The 12,494-nt window shown below is 37.4% G+C and overlaps 2 protein-coding genes across 3 annotated transcripts in view; one reads left to right on the top strand and one right to left on the bottom strand.

The window, feature by feature from the left end:
- Positions 1-12,494, bottom strand: part of LOC109401984 (D-beta-hydroxybutyrate dehydrogenase, mitochondrial-like) — a gene marked incomplete at its 3' end in the record, with an annotated part of 357,759 nt that overhangs the window by 101,124 nt on the left and 244,141 nt on the right.
- The window catches only part of LOC109401974 (elongation of very long chain fatty acids protein 7), a 195,301-nt gene continuing 187,481 nt past the window's right edge, over positions 4,675-12,494 (top strand). Inside the window, exon 1 of the mRNA XM_029874850.2 lies at positions 4,675-5,046. The gene's annotated coding sequence lies outside the window, so the exon portion shown is untranslated. The remainder of the gene's footprint in view (positions 5,047-12,494) is intronic.

Below are 12,494 nucleotides of genomic sequence, written 5' to 3'. Positions count from 1 at the left end.
AGATCGCATCGAGATAGAGAGATATCGAGATAAGGAGATATCGATATGTAGAAAGGAAAAATGTATGCAGATTGAAGGGACCGACCAAACCATCGAGATAGGGAGAGATATCGAGATGTAGAACATCGACATGTGGAGAGCCGACTGTATCAACAAACTTCTTGGCGATATTCTTATTAGGTCCACAAACGCATTCTCCTACATATTCTTTGTATATCTCTTGGAAGATTTTCATGGCAATGTACGAATGACATTCTTGTAGGCATATGTTTCATCAAATCTTCAGAAATTCCTAAACACGACCCTAAATTTCACTAAGAATTCATCAGAAAATATCCGAATGTTCCTTTAGAAATATTTTTAGAAGTGCTATAAGTTCCTCCAAAATTTTTTAAAAGAATTTCTATGGAGAATCTTCTGAAATGGCTCCATTGATTTAACCATTAACCTTTCAGGACGCGCGCTTGTTTGATATTAAAATTGCACCGTGCTCGCGCTATATACGGTGAGCAAAATTTTACAACAGCGCGCGTTCTGAAGGGTTAAATAGGTCACGCAAAAAAGGTCCATCTTCAACCACCCTCCCCGCTCAGCCACACGTTTTCTATAGGACTTCCTCTGAAATAATCACACTTTTCGAAACCCCTTCCTCCTCAAAGCGTGGCGTAACTTATGGACGTTCCCCCTTTCCCTTTCAGAGAATTTTCTGCGGTTTGAGATATTCCTCCACAGATGTTTGCAGAAGTATTCTATGAAATAACGTGAACCATGTTCGAGTTACCCTTCGAGGGTTACCTGAAGCAATTTCTTAAGAAATATTTGAAAAAATTCAGAAAATATTTCAGAAACAATCGTTTGGAGCTCCTGGAGAAGTCCTTGAGGAATACCTGGCGGAACTCCTGAGATTCGTCACAAAAGATCAGGATGCTGCGGCCCAATTTCCTAAATAGAGGGGTAGGAAAAAAAACTCTTGAGATGGATTTAGAGGATTTTTATTGGGATTTTTTGAGAAATTTTTGAAAAAAAAAAATCTGGAGAAGTTTCTGAGATAATTCTTGAAGGCATTTTTAAAGGATATCTTTGAGAAGTTTCTGAATTAAATTATAAAGAAGTTTCTGAAGGAATCCTTGAAAAAAATCTTCAGAAATCCGTAAAGAAATTGCAGGCAAAGGTACTAGAAGAATTTTTAAATAAATCTTTTAATGAATTTTTGAAGGATGATTTGGAACAAACCCTGAAAGAACTCATGGACATTCTTCTGGATTCTTAGAAGAATTTCTTGCCCAATGTCTGAACGATATTAGTGGATAAAATTTCCTGATACAATTTCCCTAGAGGAGCTTGTAAAGAATTCTTAAATGAATCGCCAAAAGAAATTTCTAAAAATGTGATTTTTTTCAATGAATCTCTGAAACAACTCGTGGAAATCTGGAGAATGCTGTGCAGTGATTCGATGAAGAATTTCTTGAGATATTCCTGGAAATAAATCTTGAGGTGATTTCTAAAGGAACTCGTAAAAGAAGCTCTAAAGGGATTTTTTAAGGGTCACTTAAAAAAAATAATCTGAAGAAATCCCTGAAAAAAGGTTTCTGAAAATCTCTAGAGAAATTTACGATCCCACTTGTGGAGGAATATCTAAGGATCTTCTAGGAAGCCCCGTAGAGGAATTCCCAGAAGAATCCATTCAGAATTTTCTGGAGAAATTCCTGAAGAAACGCCTGAAATAATCCCTGGAGTAATTCCTAAAAAGCACCCTAACAGAACTCCTACAAACATTTTGAATTTTACCATGACAACACTGGTCTAAAATGAGTTTTAGAAAAGAATATCCTCAGGCGAGACGTGCGACGTTGTGAATTTCTATCTAAAGAAATCTCTTATAAATTTCCTTCTCTCTAAAATTTATAACATAATTCTTATGAGTATAGTTTTAATTGAAACCTCTGACACAGAGAAACAGACGTCACACTCCGTCCGCTTCCCATCGATCACTTTTTTAACGGTTAATTCAAATTATCGGTAGTTGGTCAATTGACCACGTGCAGCGCTGGTATCGTTTTTGCTCCTGTTTGACGTTTGCCCACTATAGCCACCTAAAGATAGCCCGGTCAAATACAGTACGTTTAGCATTGGGCGATTTCGTTTCCGTGACGATTTTTTTAATGAAATTTGTTCGAAATGTTACGTCTGTTTCTCTGTGCCTCTGATTTACATACGTTTAAACCTTTCACACAAAATAGATAAAAATTGTTATTTAGGTGCAAGAAACCAATTCAGTAACAAATTTGAAAAACGACGTATAATCAATGCTACACCATTGATTACACTAGTTTACACCATTTTTGAACTCGGTAAGCTGATGATCATTTTTGGTGTATTGCTAATTTAGAGAAAACTTTCCGTTTTACGGTAGAACGAAAAGCTACCGCAGCTGTCAGACTACTGATTTTCACTGATGTATCATCGATTTACCCTAGCGAGCCCTAGCGATGCCTTGGATAGCCTTGGATACGACGCCGATGATCATTGTTTGTTGTTGGTTTTCAGTTCAATTCACCTTGCAAGCATGCTTTGATTTAGCCTTCAGTTTCAATGATAGAATGATTTTCAAGCCTGCGGTAGGACTTTGACAGCTGCGGTAGAACTCGGCGGCTACCGCAGAGTGGAAATTTTTCTAAAAATCCGCAATAGAATCATGTCCTGAGTTCGAAAACGCGAAGGAAAAAAAATTACAGTTGGGCGGAATTTTTTTCAACTTTCCATACAAGGTTGATGATTTGAAATCGATTTTTGTTCTATTTTTAACCAACGTCACTCACTTCACACATCTCATTCTCCGTAATCAATGCTCCGATTGAGCTGATTTTTTTACTGTAACTCGCCTACATATAATATGTCAAATTAACAATGAGATTTTGAAATTGTTTTTTTCTTAGGCTGATACAAATTTATTTTTGACTTTTTGTCTCCCCCCCCCTTCAAAAATTTTTGGCAGGATTTCGTATTTTGAGGGGGGCAGATGAAAAATATTTATCAAAATATCAGGTCTTGCTGAAAATTCTTCAAATCCGATGAGTTTTTAATATTTTTCAGAATAAATGCTTTATTATTTTTATCCCCCCCCCCCTCGACCAGCCAAAGAGTGGTGGGACAAAAAGTGAAATAAATATTTGTAACGGCCTTATTGAAAAAAAAAAAATACATTTCTTCATGTATTTTTGGAAATTTTGCTAAAATTTAAGGAGATTGTCCCTAAAACTCGCCAATATCTTGAATTTCATCAATCTGACGCGAAACCCGCATTCAGATGATTGAATGATATTATATTCAGCTCTTAATTTATGGAAAAGATTCAAACTTGGTTGAACAAAACGCTAGATATTTGAATTTCAGTTATTTACATATTTTAAAAATTTCTAAAACTCAATATTAAATTAAAACTTGAAAACTGTTCCATTTAATTTTTTTTTGAATCACGGTTCCGAAATCAGCGCTAAATTGTGCTTTAAAAATTTTGGTCGTTGACAGAAGTTCACGACTTTCGTTCTATTTTGTAAACTAGTGTTAAACGTCGTTTTCAAAATTTGTTTCTGAATTATTCTGTATTGACGTTTTTAATGATTTGAAATTGCACTTCACTAAAAAAATATTTAAAATTTTGGTCACGCCGATTACGCCGCCGCCGCTGCCTCAAATTACTATACACGCCGCCGCCGGTGAAAACTGCTTCGGCGCACACGTCTACTTCCGGGATTCTTTCATTGTTTCCTTTCGAAATTTTCATCATTCATTTCTGCAGAGATTTTTTTATAGGCACCTTCCAGCTGTTGCCAAGATTATAATTTCGTTTGGGACGATTGTCTAGTTCCCATAAGGAATTTCTTCAGGATTCAGAAGGATTAATCGACAAATGTTTACTCTGTTAAAAATTCCTCTCTGAATTCCTTAATTAATTTCAATCTGGATTCCTTGTGGGATTCCCTCAGTTGATAATTCGGGAGTTTCGTCTAGAATATGTTCATCAGGGATTCCTCCTTTCTCCTGATTTCTCTCGGGATTCTTTTGCGGATCATCCCGGATTATATCTCCAGGAATTTTTCTGCTATCCTTCCAATGTCCATTTTTTTATATCTGTATTAACGAGATTTTTAGCCCTAGGCTAGTTCATCTCGGGACCCACGTTTTACTTCCCGTCCGAAGGAAGAACTCACATTTTGCGAGTTTGTCGGGAGTGGGATTCGATCTCAGGTCCTTGGCGTGATAGTCACGTGCTTTAACCATCACGCCAGCACCACTCTACAGTCTGTCTATGCTTACGCCTATGACCATAATGTTGTTGCATGGATGAAATCATCATCTAGAAATTGATCCTCTGGAGAATTATTCTGGAGCTACTTTAAAGGTTCTTCCTAGGGTTCTTCTTAAAGTTCTTTATGTCACAGTCCCTCAGCTATCTGATCAGAGTCATGCAGACCGCACTTGCATTGTGCCGCTTCAAGTTTTTCCCACTGTGCATCGCATCAAAACTCGGAACAGGCTTAGTTTTACCCTAGCGCAAAGCTTGTTAGGGGTTTTAGCTATGAATGCACTCTCAACCTGTCTTTGGTGAAGACAGCTTTTCGTACAACGATGACTACGACTGCAGCGACGATTCTCCGCCAGGGCAGTCAGCGCCGATTAGTGTCGGCGGGTGTTCTAATGCATATATCAGTTGCTATTGAGAGTCGGTGCAGAGAACGCGCGCGCGTGTGTCAAGTGCAAACGGCGTTCTAGTAGAGAAGATTGAGCGATCACCATCAAAGTGAAAAGTTCCACATTTCCGGAGGAAAAAGGAAAGTGCCATTCGCGCTAAATCAACGATTGTGCGTGGTAGTGTCGTCCTTTCCAAGCGAAATTAGAACCTGAAGATTTATCACATCAGTAGTAGTGCGTCGTCGCGTGCCAGTCAGTGGACCAAGGTAGCGACCTTTATACCTACAGCAGAACAGTATTGGATAAAAGTGCTGTTGACCCATCACCGCAGGATTAAGCACCACACCGAGACCGGTTCGTATCCCTTCTCTCACATTTCTTGCGCTTTTGTTGTGCTGGATTTTCTTTCTGCAAACAAATCTAATGAAACAAACAGCGACGACGACGACGACGGCGGGGACTTGATGAAGCAATCATCGACTAAGACGACGACGACAACCTCGGCGATGGTCTCAGGTGTGTCACTTTGGAAATGACGCACTTTCGATGCCAAGCGTCGTCGTGGGGTGGGAGGATCCTTCTTCTGCTGGGTTGCATCAAGCGATCTCGGTTGCAAAAATGAGCACAAGAAAGAAACCGTCTGCCCAGGCCCAGCCACGACGATGTCAGACATGCGGAGGTAGGGAAGTCAAAGTGCATCTCTAACGCTGTGCTGGTGCTGGCTGGAAGGAGGATTCGGAAACCAGGCCACAATCGGTTTGGGGCAGACAGACGATGCCCCTCTTGATGGGAGAGGATGGTGGGAGTCTTGGTCGTTGTTTAGCATTACCGTTGATGACCTTTGATGTTGACTTCGTGGTGTTCTATTGCAATTGATGCTGATGATGATTAGTGAGGGTAGGGGAGACTGAGGAGACTTGATCCCTGGGGAGACTTGTTCCCCCCATATTTGCTCGGAATCAAAAACATTTTTCTTCTAGCATAATTTTTCCAAAACTACTCCTGGACAAACGACTATGTTTTGGCTACAAGTGATTTCGATTGTACATTGCATTATTTTTTAACGGCTGATGGTTTGTTTTCAGTCCTTCAGAAATCTTTTAGGCGATTCCGAAAAATATCAATAACTTTGTGAAAATTGAACCAAATCGTGTCAAAATTTCACAGCACATAGTTTAAATAAAGTACTTTCAAACTTATTTATCCAAATGAGGTTGTTGTTAACATATTTCAATTAATTCAGCTTAGTATACACAACAGTGACATGGGGAGACTTGATCCCTCGAGGATTACACACACATTATATATGTGAAAAATAAAATTCTATTTGGAAGCCTCTATTTACTTGGAATTCTAGTCTATTCAACGATAAAATGTGCCAGATAATTATAACTTTAGTACAAACCAAGAAAAGGGGAATCAAGTCTCCCCATTTTGAAAATACAGCATATCCTTAAAAAATTAAGGAAATCTTACAATTTCAAACACTCCATATTCATCGAAAATACAAGAAAACTCGATAAGAAAATTCATAGGAAGATTCTGGAATTATTTTCCCTTGTAATAAACCATGTGATCAAAGGGGGATTAAGTGTCACCCATTTTTGAAAAATACATCATAAGACATGCCTCCATAAAAACACAGTTTTGAAAACTTTAACAATAATTTAAAGGCCTTCTGTTGTGTATTAACTTGCAATAGATGTTTACCTGCCATTTTGTACGGAAATCGGATCTAGTTTTGTGTGTTTTTTTTTAAGTTTCACGTCAATTAAGAAAAAGGGATCAAGTCTCCCCAGTCTCCCCTATATTTAGCAGTGTGGAAAGTGAACCTGTATTTATTGATTCATACATATATTGTAATGCAAAATAGAGAGCGAAGAATTGCCCTGATTTTAATCATATTGCTCCATATCTCATATCTACAAAGAAGTATAATGTTTCTTCTTGTAAGATTTATTTACAGTAGAATATCTGCTATGTATTATTGAATGAGAATTTCCCGTTGGATTTAGGGAAAATATAGATACAGCGGATGGACAAAATGATCGGGATAGGCAAAATTTTCACTTTTTTTTAGATATGTTCAATTAGCTATAACTTTTTAAAAAGTGCATCACATGCTCTCAAATTTTCACTGTAAGTTGATCAACTGGTTTATACTTGGAAAAGATCTGACTACTCTACACGAAACTAGAAAGATTCAAGAAAAAGGTATAATTATCCGATAGCCAAATTCAATGACCCGAATTCAATGAAATTTTGAGAGTTCAAGATTTTTGATTTGTGTTGAGAGCTTTGGAAAACGTTTGAATTACCTTGAAATTATGATTAAGAAAAAAAGTTATGGTAATTTAATTTATTTCAAGATTTTTTATAAAATTGGCCAATTTTTAATAAGCATCCCATTACTTTTTACAGTTTATTGCCAGTTATTTTGGTACTTTCCATCAAAACAGATTTATATTCAAGTCAATTAGAGGGAATTTTTCAAACTATAATTACCATCGCGAATTTTGAAACGATGTTGAATTTTTGGATAAGTTGGTGATATATATATTTGTTTATTGAATCTAGAGATATAACAGCTCAAATTTGGCAATCGGATAATAATACCTTTTTCTCTCCAACTTCGTTTAGAACACACTGGTACACAACTAGTTGAAGAACTTAAGTAAACATTTGAGATTTTTTAAAACACTTTACGAGAAGTTACAGCTATTTGACCATTTTTAGAAAAGTGAAAATTTTGCTTGTCCCGATCATTTTGTCTATCTTCTGTATTTCGACCACTGTAAAATACTGCCGTAATGCTGCAAAAGGGCGTTAGTGCCGTTTTAATCTTCAGCGTCTGTTGGCATAACTAAGAAATTGTACTAGGGGGTGCCAATTGCAGTGGCTTCCAGTTTGAGTTTTGTGTAGGGATATACCTTTCCATTCTCAATTCAAAGCCAATGATTGGAGAAGTCATATCTATTATCTAAAAAATAAGTCAACGGTGAGATGAGAAGCTCATCTATAAGCTTCATACCTACAACGCCCAATGTTAAAACAATTGTTCTAGTAAAGGACTCCCGTTTTGAGCAAACGCTCACACCAAGAAACTCAGGGCTAAGAATAGCTGTGCATTTACCAGGTCAACAATGTGTACCACAGTGATCAAAACTTAACGAAAACAAGAAAACAACATTTGGTGCCATAGCAATTCCGACACTGTCATTGATAGATTCATGATGATAGAAGAAATCAACACTACTCGTATCAGTTATGTTTTCGACAAATTGCAAGAATCACATGTATGTATAATATTTAGATTTTTTCCAATGAAAGAGAAAGTTCTTGAGACACTCATTGAGAAATCTGTAGAGAAATTTCCGGAGCAATATCTGTAGAAACTTCTAGAGAACTTTCTGAAGAGAGGAACTTCTGGAGGAATTCCTGAAGGAATTTCCAAAAGAATCCCTGAGTAAACCCTGTAGAAGCACCAGCATTAATCCTTGATGGAACTTTCAGATAAATCTATGGTTTAAAATAGTCAGCAAAAGCTAGAGAAAATCCTAGGTAAAGTCCTGGCGGAGTTACAGGAGGAATCTTCGGTGAACTTCTTCCCGAAGAACTTTACGAAATTCTAAGAAAAACTCCTGGTTAAACCCTTGGAAAATCCCTAGAGTAAAGCTATAAAATGTCTCGAGGAACTACTGATGTAATCTCTACAGAAATCCATAGTGAGATCTGGAAAACCCTGGAGGCCCTGGAAAAACTCCTGAAGGAATTCTTGGGAAAACCCCTCAAAGAATTCCTTCAGGAATTCCTGAATAGGTACATTAAGTAATGCTTTTTGTTCAAATCCCTAGAAGTATTCTAGCAAGTATATCTGGTAGCATCCCTGAGGACACAATCTTTTACTACGCCTGGGTGATTTCTGAAGGAAACTCTGATGAAAATCTTATAAGAGTCCCCGGAAGAATACCTGGAGTAATCCCAACAGCAATTCCTGAATTGATATTTGATGGTAAGGGATTTCTAAAGGAACCCCTCCCCTCGAGAAATCCGTAGAAGTACTACCAAATAAATCCCTCGTGGAATATCTAGAGCAACCCCTGGTAAAAGTTTTGAAACGTTCCCTTCAGAAATTCCTGGATAAGGCCCTGAATGGATTCCTGGACAAATCCCTGGAAATACCTCAAGAGGATTCCCTGATGAAATCCGTAGAGAAATCTGTAGATGAATTTATGGAATATCCTCTGGTGGAATTTTGCAGCAATGCCATCAAAAACAAATGCATAACATACTAGCTGTACCCGGCAAACCTTGTCTTGCCTACTGAGTTTTTTGACGTTTCAAGTTTCTGTCCAAGACCAAGTCCCCGGTCACAAAATGTATGGAAGATCGATTTTCAAAAACTCTCAAATTTTCCATGTTTTTTGGCTCATAAACCTTCCTTGGGTGAAAACTAACAGAACAAAACTTAGACAACCAAAATTGGACCTTCCTTTCGCAAGTTATGCGCAGTCCCACGTATGCCACTGCATTTTTAAATATATAGAAGATATTGAAGGAATAGGGTAAAAAAAAGTAATTTGATACTTTCAGTTGGGTTGGTCACAAAATCAAACCACCTAATCAAAGACCCAGTAGACATTTTTTCTAAGATTACTTTAAAACTTTACTGGCATCCCGAACCAAACACTCAACTGTTTCTTGACACTTGGCGCTATCTATCGGATAAGTCACGAACCTGCATCTATGGGCTATTATTAGATAGTTCCAAGCTTTCTGAACAACTTTGTCGATGACGGCATCATTATATCTCATCAGAATTGTGAGATAAAGAAGTTTGAGTATTTTATACACTGGCGCCACCTAGCGGACGAATCTCAAACTCAGGTTGCCGTTTTCAGATAAAAACTATTTTTTTTGCTCAGTTTGCTGTACAATTTTGCTGAAAACGGCACACTTCTAGCTCATGAGAGTTTCAATATATACGTTTACTTGTTTGAACTTGTTTGACACTACGCACCTCCTAGTGGGTAAATCACGAACCATAGACTTTAATGTCAGATAGCACTTAGCTTGCTGAACAACTTTGCCGGAGGCGGCATCATTCTATCACATCAGGATACTGAAATATTGAGGTTTGATCATTTTTGACACTGGTGCCACCTATCGGACGAATCTCAAACCAAAATCACCGTTTTTCAAATAGTTTTCAATTTGCTGAACAACTTTGCTTAAAGGCACACTTCTAGCTCATTAGAGTGTCGAGATATAGGTGTTTGTACTTTTCTGACACTAGGCGCCGCCTAGCGGATGAATCACGAAACATAGATGCAATTTTCAGATTGTTCTTAGCTTGCTGAGCAATTTTGCCGAAGGCGACCTCATTCCAAATTACAGTGGGGACCCGATTTTGTCTACTCCCGATTTTGTCAGCTTTTTGACCCGATTTTGTCAGCCTTTTTTGAAGTAAAAAATAAATTTGTATTTCATTCAGAATTTCTATTTTATAATCATTATTAATGCAGTTGATGTCTTTAGGCGTCATAAAAAAATTACGCAATGCACAAAACTCGTGCAACTTTTGAAAACGGCCAAACTTTTTTTTGCAAACTAACACATATTGAGGCAATTTTAGCACCCAACCCTCGCCAATGTTTTGAACCAATATTGTTTTAAATTGCTAAAAGATTCCAGCTCCCTCTCTCTTCTTGGCGTAACGTTCCAATTGGGACACAGCCTGCTCCTCAGAGATCCCCCACAACCAATGTTTATTTTGCATTTGTATATATAGCGTGTGGTAGTAATGAAGATATTTTATACACAAGGTAGTTAAGGAAATGTCGATTATGAAATGGATTCTGAGCTGGCCGGGAATCAAACTCGTCACCCTCAGCATGGTTTGTTGATTGCACATGCGCTTACCACATCGGCTCTATGGGCTTAAGGCGAAACTGGATCCATTTCCTCACTTTTTAGTTTTTGATTTTTTATTAAATAACGAAGCAATATTTTCAAAATCGGTTTTCGTGCACATGTAGAGTATGGATCAGGGTATCTTCTGATTTTTTTACGCGAGAGAAAATGTTTTTCGTTTTTGCAGAAACCATTTTTGAACAAAATTTCACTAAAAAATGGTTTCTGCAAAAACGAAAAACATTTTCTATAGCGTAAAAAATTTAGAAGATACCCTGATCCATACTCTACATGTGCACGAAAACCGATTTTAAAAATATTGTTTCGTTATTAAATAAAAAATCAAAAACCAAAAAAATGAGGAAATGCTTCCAGTTTCGCCTTAAAGACTATTCTTTTTAATTTCCTCTGGAACAGAACAAACAATAAACGCTGATTGTTGTTGTGATTACAAGTCAATCTGTTTACTTCTTTCCGGCATCTCTGGGATTTCTCTAGGTTTACTTCTTTGGATTGATCCAAATAGGCTAACATTTGAAAACTGCGCAACAAGCATTTCGAATTTTTGTTTCTCCCTTCCTTCTGAGCACATGGACCATTTTTTATGTAATCTTTGACCAGTAACAGATAGAGCAGACTCCCTTCTATCTGATAACGGGATAAGTTTGCATAAAAAAAATTGAAATACGCCTATGGAAGAAGTTGAGACATGCAATGGTTGTTCCGCCCTTTTTTACATGTTTGTCTAGATTTATTATGAGATTTGTATTGTAGATTTCCTGCTTGGATTGCTTAAAAATTGCTCTGAGAATTGTATTCATTAGAAACCCTTAAGAAATTCGTGATGGAATTTCGCCAAAAATTCTTGCTGCAATTTCTTCAAGAACTTTTGCGTGGTTTCTTGTAAGAATTTTTACTGGTATTTCTCCAAGAATTTCGTCGGAAATTTTTAAAGGAATTCTTCCGGGAATTTAATAACGATTCATTAAAGTGTGTCTCTTTAAGATTTTCTCAGGCATTTCTCCTGTGATTTCCCCAGAAGCTTTCCTTGAGACTTGTTCTGGAACTCCTGATAGGATTCCTCCAAAAGTTTTGCCAATATTCTGACGGCATTTTTTCTCAAAAATTTTCTACATGAACTCCTACAGCGATGTATCCAGGGCTTTCTCCAAGGATTTCTTCAATAATTCCTCCTACAGTTGCTACGTGGATTTATCCAGTGATTTTCCTAGCGATTCTTTCAAGGCATCCTGCTGGCATTTCTCCATACATATCTGTTCGGATAGTTCCTCCAAGAAATTTTCTAGAATTTTCTATAAGAACCTTTTCAGACATTTCACTAAGAATTGTTCATGCATTTTTCCTATGATACCCCCATGCTGACGAACTCCTGTTCAGATTCATTCAGAAATTCTTGCTGGTATTCCTGTAGGACTTTATCCAGTAATTTCTACAGGAACTCCTCTAGTGATGTATTAAGAGAATTCTGAAGATACTTCTGTGCAATAATTCCTATAAGAATTACTGTGTACTTCAGTCCATGAATAAATCTACGGAAGGCACAAATTTCCCAAATAGAAGAGAACGTGGCCCTGGAGCCAACCTACTGATGAATAAATCTAGCGATTTTCCTAGGGATTTTTTCAAGAATTCCTCTTAAGATTCCCTTAGGGATCCTTCTAAGAAGTTCGTAAAATGTTCCTCTATTAAAGCCTTCAGTAATTACTCATACAAGAATTCCTCTAGAGATTTCACTATGATTCCTCTGATAGATTTTCCAATTGGGCATCCTCTATGAATTTCCCGGGGGTCCCACTTCAGATTTTTCCAGGGCTACCCCTTGGTATTTCTTTACGAAAATCCCTTGGTATTGCTTCCTATTTTAGTAT

This window comes from Aedes albopictus, chromosome 3 (assembly GCF_035046485.1).
Source record: "Aedes albopictus strain Foshan chromosome 3, AalbF5, whole genome shotgun sequence".
NCBI classification, from domain to species: Eukaryota; Metazoa; Arthropoda; class Insecta; order Diptera; family Culicidae; genus Aedes; species Aedes albopictus.
This window is presented reverse-complemented; position numbering and strand designations above follow the sequence as displayed.